The following is a 10,960-nucleotide window of genomic DNA, read 5'->3' as shown; positions in this document are numbered from 1 at the left end:
AACATCCACCTGCTCCACCGCTAACCTCCATGGGCTGCAGGGCACAGGCTGCCTCACCATGGGCTTCCCCACGGGCTGCAGGGGAACCTCTGCCCTGGTGCCTCGGGCACCTCCTGCCCTCCTTCTGCACTGCCCTGGGGGTCTGCAGGGTTGTTGCCCTCACATAGTCTCACTCCTCTCTACGACTGCAGTTGTGCAGGGGTTTTGCTACCTTCTTAAATACACCACAGAGGCGCTACCACTGCTGCTGATGGGCTCAGCCTCAGCTAGCAGTGGGTCCATCATGGAGCCAGCTGGCACTGGCTCTGTCAGACATGGAGAAAAATTCTGGAAGCTTCTCACAGAAGCTTTCCCACTACAAAAACCTTGCCATGCAAACCCAATATTCCCAGCTGCACAGCAGCATTTTTTAAGAGAGGTGACACCAAGCTTCTAAGATGTCAGGAGAGCAGAATGCATCCACATGAGTAGGCTGGTGGATCAGGAAGAGGTGCGGTACAGGAAGGCACCTGCTAATGTGTTATGAACCAAAGGCAGACCCACACAGACATAACTACTGTATATTTGTTTGAGGTTGAATTACTGTCAGAGCATCTTAGTCACTTATTTGTTGCATCATTGTAATAAATTACACATTGAAGACACAGGTCCTTCTACATCCCTTGCTTTATACTAGACTAAACTACCTGTGTGTACAAAAGCTATAAGGCATGTTTTCTAGAGAAGCACCTTGGCAGCACTGAATGTGAACATGACAAAATAATTGAAATGGCTCAGAAACACCTAGTAGGAGTATCCACACAATGTCTGAGGTGCAGAACCCTTGAAAGTTTTATATGTTGGAGACTTCTTTAATAATCAGAGGATAAGGTCTATACAGAGAGGTAGTTTATTTTTATTTTTTTTTAGTTAAACCTAGCAATATTACGTGGAAAGATGGCAAAAACGTCTTCCTTCTGAAGCCTAACTTGGGCAGCAGGTGGCGCTATGCTCTCAGTGAATCAGCGCTTGGCACTCACTCCGGAGGACATCGCTCTGGAAGTGGAACTACAGGTGAGATGGAAATAGCAATTAGTCTCGTCTGCACCTTTTGTTAGCAGATTAAAAACTGCCCCGGGATTCCGCACACATAGTTTTTTTTCTGTATTCCTCCGTGCTATGCGTATATGGTAAAATAAATACTGCATTTTGTCACTGAAGAAATCCATGCAAATCAGATGCCTACTTGATGATTACTTGTATTCTGAGTAGTTAACATTCAAATTTACTGATTACAGATTGCAGGATAATAGTTAATTGCGTAATTGTTGCAGCTTCTGAGATGGCAAAATTCAATGCACTGTGGTAAGCCCATGCTTTTTAAGGACACTAAAGGAATTTTCCAGTAGCAAAACCCTAAACCAGCTGTTTAGAAAGGCGAGAAACAGAATTGTTTCTCAGGACCTGAGTGGATCTTGTTTTATTCCTGCCTCCCTCCTCACTGTCAGTGAAAATGTTAGACTTAGGATGAATTCAAATGCCAGGGCCCTGGAGAAGTTTTGATCTCTTCCTCCTAATGATTTTACAAACACAGATAGTGGTTTCAAGTGGAGTTCCAGTTCTCTAGGAAGGGTTGTGCTGGGTCTGTTGCGATGAGATGTCCAATTTGTGGCAGTACAATTTAGTGGAAGAGGGTGACATGCCTACAGGCAGAGCTTCTATTGAGAGACTTTGAGAAACTTGAGGATCAGACATACAGAAAACTCGTGGACTTCAGTGACAAGAAGTGTGTCAGAGTGCAGGCCGGTAACTTCTTTGGCCCAGCACTGGAACAAGCTACCTGGAGAGGCCATAGTGTTTCATCCACAGGGGCTTGTGAGCCTGGCCAGGTGAAGCTGTGGCTGACCTTATCTGGTGTTGGCGTTAGTCCACTCTGCGCAGAAGTCCTTTCCTGCCGATACCCTTTGATCAACGCTACTGTGGCTTAGTGCTAGTTGCATTAGATCTATAACATATACTACAGTTAAATTAAATATATGCACTGATCAATGAGGTACAAAGTTATTAGACACAGTACCCTAACGATACTGCCTTCTGTCCTCTTTGGATACCCTTAACTAGGTTCAGCTGCTCTATGCCACCCAACCATGTTATGCCCCTCTCTGCTGCAGGTGGAGAGAGACCCTGCAGCGTCATTGTGACTGTGCCCTGGTGCACTGGCATAGGGAGGGTGCAGGACATGGAGGAGAGCTACCACTGTGTTTATGTGGGCCTGGAAGGGGCGTAAGTCTTGTAGGGAGGGCAGAAGAGAAGAAAAAGGGGGTGTGTATTACACCAGGTTTTCTATTGAGGTAAAGTCCCATATCGATCAAGAGCGGTGAGATCGCCTAAGAAAGGGGTTAGCAAAACGTAAAAGTGAAAGATGCTCCAAAAATGTTTGGGTTGCTTCTATTACGATACCTATTTGGTATCTGTACATCCAAAAACTCAGACTGTATTGCTCACCACTAATGTGTTCTACTGCGTTGCCAAACTAGGTCTGGCGCATTGTTCACTGCTGGCAAATTGTTACTGATTTTCCATTATTTTAAAACAGGACTGTGATCCTAAAAGTTAGCAATCTGCATGCAGGTAGTCTGTTAAGAAGAAAATAACCTAAACCAATGTCAAATACAGACTCCTTAGTGCGGGATGGAGTGGATGTGGGATGTGGAAGAAGGAGGTATGAATTAGGCTCCTTAGGCTCATTTCATTTTTATCATAAACTTTGATTACAGAAGAGGCATGCTTTTTGGAGCAGTAAAGAAGCCAGTGGATACAAACTCTTCCGCTGGTCCTTATAAAATGAAATAAGAACATGTGTTAGGATTACAGCATGTATGCAAACAAGACCCAGAGTACATAAAAGGCAGACTCATTTTCTAGTCCAGAAAATTGAAGATAGATGGATATCCATTTTTTCCTTGGATTTCACAAGAACTGCAAAAGGAATACCCTGTGGTTTAGGCAATAACATAGATAACAGTATATTGAAATATCCCCAGAGGATTAAACTTTGAGGATACTGTTTTGTTTTCAACAACACTTGTCTTTCTCTTGGACAATAGTGTGTAAGAGCTTGCAGATGCTTTCAATAAAAATTGATAGTGGGATGCAGGTGAATGCATTACTCTAAAGACTGAGGATGAGGCCAGTTCTATCTGACATATAATTTGCAGCTGTTCGGATTCAGCCTTGGGAGTGTTCCATCTCCGTCACTTGGTTAGCATGGTTTTGGCTAGCATGTTATATTTGGAGAGCTGTGTCTCTGTTGCAAAGTATTTGAAGACCTCCTAACATAAACACTACTATTAATATTTATAGTCCTTATGTTCTTAGGTTTGGAGAAAAAAATCCATTCTGTCCATAAAAGTGTAAGTCTTGTGATGTTTGTAACAAGCTGCTTGTTTCAAATTCTCTTATTATTATGTGTTTATATTGCTGTAGTCAGTCAAGTTTAATTTCATGCTGTTAGATATAGTATAGACATATTCTAAGTGACAGTTTTGATTCCTAGATGTGTCAGGATATCTGGCAGTGCAGAAGAACGTTTTTTTTACTTTCAATAGCAGGAGTCATGCAGAGTCTCAAGTTTAATTTAACCAGTGCTTCTTTGTGGGATCTAAAAAGGAAAAATTCATGTTTCCAATGCAGAAACATTGCAGAGAATGTACAGGCTATTTTTCTTCCAGCACTGCGCAAGTGCATTTTCTCTCTCTTCTTGGTAGTGTTTGTACTCAGGATATTTCTGCGTGCTCTGACCTCTTTGACCAATCCATTGCACAAGCAGAATCAGATATGCTTTCTGTCCAGATTGCTTTCCTTCTGCCATAAGAGGACACAGAGTCTGAAAGCAAAAGGGAGGGAATGCATTAGCGATTAGGCTGATATGTACAGTCAGAAATATTAATCCCCTCCTTAATCTTATCACAGTTATCTCAATCATCAAACACAAACCTTTTGAGAGGCGACATGAGAACCCTCCAGGCTTTGGACACAGATCACAGTGAGAAGCCATTCAGCCGGCTACTCACTTCCACACTTCCACCAAGAGGTCTGGTGTTTACCAAGGATAATGTTCTGTGCTGTGCTACTCCACCCGTAATTCTGGATGCCCCAGTCTTGTAGTTGGCAGCACACCAAACCAAGTTTTTTCTGTCTGGTTTAAGGGGCCTGCTGAAATGCTAACCACTGGAGGGGTCTTTAGAGAAGAGTACTAATGGCTGCAGCAGGACAGGGCTTAACTGGAGAACTAGGGTATGTTATTGATGATCATCCTCACTTGATTTCTGAGGAACTATCAGTGATGGTGGAGTGATCATGTTTTTCATGGGCAGGCTGATGAAAAATTTCCCAATTTTTGAGTCCTGTCTAAGCCTTGGGTCACGTTTATAGTTTATGCTGGGTTTCAGATAAATACAAGTTATGGGGTCATGAGCTTCACAGAGCTGGAATTAATTTTACCCTCCCAGCCATGATGTATCTAAAACAATTTGGAAATACTTTCTAGGGTTTTAGTAGATATAGCGTAAACCTTTTTCAAATGTTGGTGTTCAGTAAATCTGAAAAGCAGTAGTCAAACTAACCATTTAACTGGGTAGTTGACCTTAGAATTGTAGACTGTAGCCTCTGGGTTTCTCTACGACACTGTTAGGACTGCTTTCTTTTACCTGATCATTGAGATGTTCGGGTGGGGTTTTTTTTAAATAGCTGTGTTTCTGCTCAGGATTTACTAAAAAACAAGGTATGGTGTGAGAAGTAGTACAGAATTTGAAACAGGACCCAGAATGAATTGAAGAGAGGAACTTTTAGGTTTTCAGTGCCAGTATAAGAAATGTTTCAGGACAGAAAAGAGCCTGGGATTAATATTACTTCTTAGAAACAGAAGTTATGAGATCACATTATGGTGCCATTTTGAATGGAATTGTAAAGTAAATTTGCTGTAGTCATTCTGATTTTTTTTAAGAGATAAAATCACAAATATCACACTGATATACCAAATATTGTTAAAATCATTGTGTTTTCATTTGGTAATCTTCACATCTCTGTATAGCTTGTACTTCACTAAACCAAACCCTGCATTTAATGAAATGTACTTTCATTACAAGGAAAATTAGTGGCTACTGTCCAACCCCTACATTAGTGCCTGCTTTCTAGTGGCATTCTTGCAATTGCTTCATTTCTACCTTGCTGTGCTCAAACTAAACCTAGCCCTGTCTCTTCTGATATCTTGGTGAAACACCATTTTTATGACATAGTGTCTGCTGCTTTTTCTTTCCTTTATGCGCTCACCTACATGCTCTTTCATCTTCTCCTCTACCTCATAGTTTCACTATTGCACTAGAAAACTTGCTTTTGTGGGGGGCCCAAACAAGGTTTTTGAATGTCATACAGCTCCTTGAGAGCTGTCACTTGCATTTCAAATAACATTTGAAAACGCATTTCTGTTCCCTACAGAGAAAAAATCCAGGAAAAATCCCACAGCCCCATTCCAAATTGGAGGAAGTAAAGGATATTAGTTTTCAATGTCTTCAGAATCTTCACTTAACTGCTTGATATCTTTTTGGATATGGTTATAGTTACCAGCAACTTTTGTACTAATGGTTTCCATTTCATTTCCATTAGTTGCTTGCTCTGTTTTTGTAAATATTATGTACAATTATGTGCCATTTACTGCTGGAAAAATAGGTAAATGCGTATTTAAAATGCAGTCAACTGAAATTTTAGTCTGGAATTGAATTTTTAAGTGCATCTCTTTAAACATGATAGCACTGATGATTTAGTCACATGACTTGCCATTAACTGTATCACAAACATTTCCTGTGGCTTAAGTCACTATAACTGTCCCTTGCCCTCTTGAAATAAATGGACTTCCAGCAACAGTTTTGACAATACTCTTGTCTACAAGTAATAAAACATCTGGAAATTAGGCTAGATGGATAAAACAGTTCCATGTAATAATACGTATCTGGCATTCATACAACCTCTTTATAATGCTTGCTTTTTATGGACCAGATGTGGTATTTATGTGTTATGAGGAACAGAGGCATGTTCAGTCATGCTTTTTATTGCATTTAAATGCAAGGTATATTTTAATAACTCTCTAAGGGAATTGTCTCCTATTGATTAGAAACTGTCAGTGTGTTAGACATAAACCTGAAAAACCAAATGAATCTGTCACAAAACTGTAGATGTAATTTAAATTGACATTAAGCTGTATACTTATTGTGAGCTTGTTGGGGAAAAAAAAAAAAAAAGAAAAAGGCAACTAATAAAATTCTACTTATTCCTCCAGTGAAGGTGATCTATGAATCCTTTGATCAAAGAGTTGTTTATTTCTTTTCTAGGACTGTTTTCTGTTACATTTACAGGTCTATGAAATAATTATGCTTTTACGTTTATTCTTCAGCCTTTCATATTTTCTCACTAAGACAACAGCTTTGCATAAAAGCCAGCTGCACAGTCTCCATTTTCACAGCCTTGCACAACATTTTCAAGCAAGGTGAACTGAACATTTATCGGGTGGAAAAGGGATTCTACAGAACCCTGCCCACCTTGCTTTCATCGTTGTTACTTTCCAAACAGCCCTGAAAAGCAGGTAACTGACCTGTTCTTTCCTCTATACCTTTACTTTGTCTAAGGTTTTTACTGTTTTCAGCCTGAATTGTCACTGCTTTTTCAAGAATGGCACCTACAGCTTTCTTTCATGTACCATTCCCTTTTTTGTTGACCCCATTAAGCTCTGTCTATGTGAGATGATCCTACAATATTCTGCATTTGTGATAACTCTTCTGTTCCATGTCCTTTTCCATTGTTATTACCTGTAGAAGAGCTGTCAATGTCAAATCTCTCTTACAGCTTCTTTAGTTATTTTTTTTTACTCTGCAATATATTCTCAAACAAGTAAATCCTCTATATGTGGATTTCCAAATATATGTTATAGGTTGTTTTAAAGCAAGTGCACTGAAGCCAGCCTTGACAGGTGTCAGTACCAGAATACCACTGAAGTTCTTCTAGTGCATCCCTCCTTCCCTTAACATTTATTGAAAGGGAGGGAAAGCCTGCAGGGATGCTAGCTTGGCAGCTATGAAATCTTTTAATTTTTTTAAAAAACTTTGTAAGAGGACTCCAACTAATGCAATAATTTCCGTAATTATCTTCTGCAGTAGTGAAGGCCAGAAATCTTGAAGCCATCCTTGAGCCTGAACTGATTTTCAAAACTGCTACCCTCCTTACAGTTTGCTTGCGTGTCACTGGCCTCTCACAATCTCTACAGCACTGCCAGGCTTCTTCCTTGCTTCAGCTCTGGCTCTGCTGAAATTGTTACTCATTCTCAAATAATTTCTTGTCTCAACCATTCCAACGCTTTCTTTTATAGTTCTTCTAAATCCCTGTACTCTTAAGCTTCAGAAGACCCAGAATACTGTGATTAGATTACTTTTGCATTTATATTCTCCATCCATCCCTCCAGCCGGGCATCTTTGAATTCAGGTTCAACATCAAGCTTCTGCTTTTCAGAACTCTCACTGGATTTCTATCTCGTTTTCTGATTTTGACTCTGTAATGAGCAGAGTGGGTGTACATGCTTCATTCAGTAACAAGATTGAGGAGGCAAAAGGAAACCATGGCTTAGAGAAAAAGGCATGACATTCAAGTCCAAGATTCAAACAGTGTTTCTGGCAACCCCTTGATTGTGGTAATAAGTAAACTGTCACATAGGGGTTTACTCATAACCTATAGCTCTGACAGAAAGGGACTAAGGCACTAGTATGTCTCAGCCTCAATGTGTAATTTAGATAGGAGGGACAACGTGGAGTTGTTCCATTAGGAAAAAAATCATTCTAAGCCAAAATAACAGCGTGCTCTTGAAGCCCAAATTGGAACCTTTTTTTTGACATTTGTCTCCCTTGTTTTCAAGTAGACTCAACCTGCTTGTGCCTGACGTCTTTTTTGGCCAGTGAGGTTATACCAATATGCAAGACATATAGGAGGCACCACAGCAAACCAGCACGGTCAAAAAGAGACCACCTAACTGAGCTCTAACACAAGAAGGAAGTGTATGGGAAGTGGAAGATGGGATGTACTACCAGGGAGGCGTATCGATGCATCACTTCAGCAGGCAGGGATGGAATTAGCAAATCCAAAGTTTGCTTGGTATTGAAGCAGGTAAGTTGCAACAAGAAGGGCTTCTGCAGGTATGTTGGCAGCCAAAGGAAGACCAGGGAAAATACAGACCAGCTGCTGAATCGGGCAGGTGATCTGCTAATGAAGAGCATGGAAGAGGCTGAGGTACCCATTGCTTTATTTAATCCAGTCTTTACCAGCAGAATCTCCTGTTAAGCCTTCCAGGTTCTGCCATTTCTGTTCAATCCTTTTATCAGTCCTCTGGATACAGGAGTTGAATGTACCATTAAAAAGTTTGCTGATGATAATAAACTGGTGCTGTTGATTCTCTGAGGGATGAGAGGCCTTGCAGAGGGATCTAGGCAGACTGGAGCATTAAGCAATCATCAATGGCATGAAATTTAACAAGACCAAATGCTGCATTCTGCACCTGGGACAGGATAATACTGGACACAAGTGTAAACTGGGAGCAGAGTGTCTGGAGAGCAGCCCTGCAGAGCGAGATCTGGGGGTGCTGGCTGACAGCAGGCTCAAGAGGAGTCAGCAGTGTGCCCTGCCAGCCAAATGGGCAAACTGTATCCTGGAGGGCACCAAACACAGCATAACCAGCTTGTCAAATGAGGCTATCAGCCCACTGTATTCAGTGTTGGTGCAGCCTCACCTTGAGCACTGTGTGCAGTTCTGGGCCCCACGGTTTAAGAAGGATGTGAAGGTCCTTGAATGTGTCCAGAGGAAGGCAACAGAACTGGTGAAAGGTCTGGAAGGAATGTCCTGTGAGGAGTGGCTGAGGACTTCAGGTTTGTCTAGCTTGGAGAAAAGGAGGCTGAGGGGTGACCTCATGGCTCTCCACAACTTCCTGAGGAGGGGAATCTCTTCTCCCTCAGATCCAGTGATAGGATGTATGGGAAGGGTTCAAAGCTGCACCAGGGGACATTCAGACTGGACAATAGGAAACATTTGTTTATCAAGAGGGTGGTCAGACACTGGAACAGGCTTCCTGGAGAAGTGGTAAATGTCCCAAGCCTGTCAGTGTGCAAGCGGCATTTGGACAATGCCCTTAACAACACGCTTTAACTCCTGGTCAGCCCTGAAGTGGTCAGGCAGTTGGACTAGATAGATGGTCATTGTAGGTCCCTTCCAACTGAACGATTCTGCTTATTCTGTTCTGTTCTGTTCTATTCTAATAAGGTTTCTTAGTCTACTAGCAAAGTTTGGAGGAGAGAGATACTGCCCACAGTAGAGGAGGATCAAATTAGGAAATACTTAAATAAGCTGGTGATATAGAACCCATGGAACCTTGCAACCATGGAACAAGCAGGAACAAGTTCAACAAAAACAAGTGTGAGGTCCTGCACTTGAGGCAGAAAACCCCCATGCTTTGGTACAAACTGGGCACCGACTGGTGAGAGACCAGCTTTGCAGAAAAGGACTGGGTCTCTTGGTGGACATCAAGTTGAACCTGAGTCAGCAGCATGACCTTGCAGCAATGAAGACAAACAGCATCCTGAGCAGTATAAGCAAGACCATCATCAGTGGGCTGAGGGAAATCAATATTCTCCATTCTTGGAGATTTTTCAAAATCCTCCTGGAAATTTTCAAAAGAGCCATAATCAGCCTGATTGAACAGCAAAAGTAACCCTCCTTTGAGCAAGAAGTTGGACTAGACACCTCCAAAGACCCTTTCCAGCTAATATTCTATGATTTTGACACAATAAAGATTACCTGACATATTTTAGTCTGTCGAGGAATCTCAGCTCTCAAAATTAATTTAATCACTTAATGGGGAAGAGCAGAGTAAACGCTATGGAATTTATGGAGTTTGTATTTAAAAGTGCTGTGTATATAAGAAAGACTTTAGATTTGAAAAGTTTTTCACTTTCTCTGTATTCATAAAATAAATGACTAATTGATCCTTTAATAGATAATCAATGTAGTTTTTTATACATACACCGCCCCAAGCCCCTAATCTTTACTTGAATATTTAAATTTATTGTGATAATTTCATTTAGAAGTACAGTGTGCACCCAGAGAGCTGTGATCTGAAAGCTATGACCACAGTCTCAAAGAAAGATATGACTAAACAATGATTAATGATCCAAAGAGCTACCACGATGTAACAAAAAGGCATTTGTAAGCAGTATTGCTCAGTATACTAAGACCCGTTGAAAACAATTTCAAGATTTATTGTGAAATATTTTAGAGAAAAGCTTTTTTTAAGTGATAAAGAAAACCTTACAAAATATCAAGTTTCAAAAAACCCTCAATACATTTAAAGTGAACTGTGGATTTTAAGAGCTGCAGACTGGTTTTGATTGCAGTTAAACAGTAATATTTTCTTTGTATAGACCCCAGTAACAGATGTTGCTTTTTTTTTTTGGCAGTCTGTAAGTAATCCCTTTTGTTCAGTGATCTCTAAGGCTTTTGTATTGTATTTGCAGTTTAATTTGTCAGAAGAAGTGGTCAGACCATGTTATTTAACTCCTGCTTTTCATGGACATTAGTTACTCATATTACCTGGGATGCTTTGTATAAATGTTCTTCATAGTACCGCTATGAATAAATAGTATCAGAAATAGACTATACTAATCTATAATGCCTTTTATTATTATCACTTTCAACACTAAGTTTGTTCACTCAAGAGTGCTTAAAAAGCCAGCTTTGTTCAAGTCAATTGTGTGGGTAGGAGGAGCGTGCAGTCAAATGGCACCCCATGCTTAGAACTGCCTCTGCCAATGCTGGTGGTGCAAAACGGCTTTAAAGCAATCTAAAGCAAGATAAATCCTCCCTGGACGGAGGAGTCTTGTGCTATTCACAGTTC

This window comes from Falco rusticolus, chromosome Z, assembly GCF_015220075.1.
Source record: "Falco rusticolus isolate bFalRus1 chromosome Z, bFalRus1.pri, whole genome shotgun sequence".
Lineage (NCBI taxonomy): Eukaryota > Metazoa > Chordata > Aves > Falconiformes > Falconidae > Falco > Falco rusticolus.
The sequence above is the reverse complement of the archived record's forward strand: the minus strand, read 5'-3'. Positions refer to the sequence as shown.